General features: G+C 33.3%; 1 pseudogene; it reads left to right on the plus strand.

The window, feature by feature from the left end:
* Positions 1–234: 234 nt before the first annotated feature.
* On the plus strand, positions 235–334 carry LOC116662360 (annotated as a pseudogene).
* Positions 335–3,955: the final 3,621 nt, after the last annotated feature.

Below are 3,955 nucleotides of genomic sequence, written 5' to 3' on the forward strand. Positions count from 1 at the left end.
GAAATATAGAAAACAAACAGACTGAAAAAAAATGGACAAAACAAATAAAACAATATCAAACAAGTATAACCAAGAAGAAAGTAGTGTTACCAGGAAGGGAAGTCAGCGGAGGGAAAAGTGGGTAAAAGGGATCAGCTCTATTTTCATATGGCATTCTAAGTTACATTTTGTTTTTCTTTTGAAATTCTTATTTCTGCCTTTAACCAAAATTGAGCTTAAAACAAGGTTATTTCTGTGATCAGCACATACATTAAAACTGTAACGATGCAGAAAAAAATTAGTATGGCTCTTGGGCAAGACTGACACACGAATTTGTGAAGTGTTCCAAATTTTTCAATTAGTTTGTTGAAAAGTCATTTGCTCTCTTAGCAGCTGGGCAGAAACCAATTTGTGATTGTGTGCGCGCGTGTGTGTATGTGTATGTGTGTTAAGGTCTCCTATATAGAACTACAATGATGCCCAAAGAAAGGTTGCAGATTAATATGATATGAAGCAAAAGCCAAACAGAAGATCAGACTGACTGTCTGCTATGCCTATGTCCATTAACTGGAGCTGAGACCGAAAAAACCATCAACTCCAAGAAAAATGAATACAAAAATATGGTGTGATGTAAAAATACAGATACAAGTACCAAATAGCTGAATCCAAGCAAGAAGTTGTTAAAGAAGTATGTAACAATGAAAATGCTAGAAATGGAGAAGTTATTTTAACTTCTGAAAGATAAAAAAGTAGATGCTGAAGAAAAAGGAGGTAAAAAAAAGCTGCAGTGGCAGCAGAAAGAAAAGAAGATGAAAAAGAAGATCAGAAAACAATGAAGAGCAAAGCAAGAAGAGAAAGGAGAAGAGAGAAAACAAAATGAAGATGGAAGAAAAGAGAAAAAGGAGAAGGGAGATGAAAACTGGGTAAGTGTGGAAAAAGGAAAGAAGCTACTATATAGCAAAGGGAACTATAATTTTCTTTAATGAGCTGTAATGGAAAATACTCTGAAAGACACATGTATTCACATGCATAATTGAATTGCATTGCTGTATACACGGAACTAACATTGTAAATTGACTGCCCTTCAATAAAAAATAAGAATTATAATAAAAAAAAGAAAAAGGAAAGAAGAAGTTAATACATGTGGAAGATAGAAATGAGAGGTGATGGAAGCAAAATGGACGTGGAATAGAGGATGAAGATGAAAATGAGGAAGAAGATGGAAAAGAGAACAAATATAGAAAACAGAAGGGAGAAGAAAGAAAGATAAAGGATAAAGAAAAAGCCAGAAAATAGATGGAAAAAAAGTATTAGTACTACTCAAAGTTGATGTACATAGTCTCATAGTTTGGTAATATTATCCTTGTTATAAAATTTTTAAAAATTGTGAAAAATATAAAACATAAAAATAAAAATATTATCCTTGTAATAAAATCCTTCTTATAGTGTTAATAGGGATAACTACTTTTATCAATATGTTATAAACAACTTCAGCATCAACTTAATTTTAGAACAACATTGGATTGATTATTTGCCACAAACTTCCTAACACATGAATCCATTATCTATAAATTGCGTGGTTATAATAGTGAAATATATAGAAAAAAATAAATTTCAACATTGTCATCAGAATCCATTTTGTGCAAGTTATGTGTTAGATCTTTGAATTTTAATTTTACTTCTAATTGTAATAATTTCACAAACTTCGGATTTCCCAAAAGAAGGAGTTTCATTTAGCATTCTTTTTTTTCTAGGTTGCTTTTATAAAGAAGATGAATGATAGAATTATCTTTACCAAACAAAACCTTACTGTTATCTTGGGAGAAAATAAGATTGTAATCCCATTTGTAAAAGAAGTACAAATGTTTATTTCAGAAGGACACTTTCCCCACCTTGGTCACATATATTGTTTATTTTCATAAGGACACTTTTGATATTATACGTATCTATAAAATTTTACCAGATTTATTTTAATAAAAGCACGTTTCAAAGATTAAAAAAAAAAAGGGCTCTTTGTATAAGACCAGGAAGGTCAAGAGTAAATCACTGCCATTGCAAAAGCAGTCAGTCCATATTGTGTCGCTTCAGATTAAACATTTAGACAAAGTGGTTGTAGAAAATACCACAACAGTGTGGTCAAGAGAATGCTGTGATATTAAAGGCTGCCTTCTATTGAAATCAGTTTAGCAGTTTCCCACATTACTCACATTGTGGATTTACTCCTGTCTGAACTAGTGGTATCCTACGTGAGAATTCAACACCATTTCCTCTTAAATAAAAATACATAATTTCTCCATGATGAGGGTGTTGACTACTATCTCCTTTGCAAGGTAAAAAACAGAAGTTAAGGTTGTTGTTTCTGTCACTGAATAACAAGAATGGGCAATAATATTCTTCTAATTAATAGAGAAGTAACATTACATGCGTACTTTGTAATGTTACTAGCACTGATCTTTGTGAAGGTCTAGATACCAAACTTCCTTACTTCTGTGGGACCAGCCACAGAGTCTAGCATACCAGACTTCTTTCTTGAGATCAGTAGACAAAACTATATACTAAGGTTAAAAATCTTCAAATAAACATTAAATGCAACTTTTAAATTAGGAAAAAACACCATTCAAGTGTGATACTTGAAGGATTTCCTGCTACACAAGTGTGATTTTCCTTTGTTAATGAATTGTTTAAAACAAATTTGATTGAGTCATTAACAACTCTCCTGTTGCTTCAGGCTTCCCAGTTTTATTAGTTCATTTTAGATTGGACAAGAATTCTACTAATATAAAATTATTTGTTAATAAATAGCCAGGAAACAAGAGAACCACGAAGAGAGGTTCTAACATAACTTGCAAGTATAATAAATTCTCAAATACTAAGCATGTTTGTATTTGTACAAAGTACCAACATTTTCCTGTACTTTTTTCTCAGTGTCTTCTAATTACTATTTTTTTCATTAAGCAGAGAAATACAATATGATCTGAAATAATGCTGATCAAATATTATAGGAAAATGACATCTTTATGAGGAGTTTGGCTCCAGGCCAAAATCCTAGCTGTGTTTGTTTAGGCAAAAGAAAAGCTGTATGACAGCCCTTTTGGAGGGCAAGCTGAATTGGTGCGCAGCCAGGGCCTTGCAGTTTTCCAGAGGGAGTTTAAATCAACGACTGAGGCCCCCTTGAGCCAGCCTTGGTCATGTACATATCTGCATTCCTAGGTTGGGTGTCTTTTGGAAGCCTGCTTACTAGTATCACTTGCTGAAGCACTTCTCACATGCTTCCAAAGAGACCATCTTCTTCAGGACCTTGGCTGATGAACTTTTCTCAGTAGTTATCCACTGCTTGCCCTTCCTCTCTTCTCCTCCAAAACCCCTGAATTCCTGTGTCCATAAAGAGGTGAGAATTTTTTCTTCAGGGGTTCTTTGAAAGTAAGACAATTTCCCTATCAGTGCTGCATCCACTTGACCATTATTCCAAAAAAGAAAATAGAACACTGAGGAGCTAGTGCCTCTCTTTTGCCTCTTGGTATCATTATTAAGGTAAGTAAGTAATATTTGGTTAGGCTTGCTTTCCTGGCTCACCACCTCAACATTTTGTACATATGTCTCCGGAAGAACTAAGAACAATCTGATAATGTGGCCTCCGGGGAGAAAACAAGGTGGCAGAGGACAGAGGTCAAAGAGAGACTTTCTGTAATGTTTCCTTTAAAACCTTGTTAGGAAAATATCTTCACTATGTGGGAGAAGATTTTTACACTTAGAATATATTAAAATTTGTAAAAACGATGCAAAACAAAACAAAAAAACCTTTCTGCTTCTCACATTCTTTAGATCAGGATTGGCAAACTTTTATTTTTTTATTGAAGTGTAGTTTATTTATAGTGTTAGTTTTGTAGTTCTCTGTGTGTGTTTTACCTCCTTGGTTGGATTTATTCTTAAATATTTTATTTATTTATTTTTGGATGCAATTTTAAAAGGGATTGTT

Source organism: Camelus ferus, chromosome X, assembly GCF_009834535.1.
Source record: "Camelus ferus isolate YT-003-E chromosome X, BCGSAC_Cfer_1.0, whole genome shotgun sequence".
Taxonomy (NCBI): domain Eukaryota; kingdom Metazoa; phylum Chordata; class Mammalia; order Artiodactyla; family Camelidae; genus Camelus; species Camelus ferus.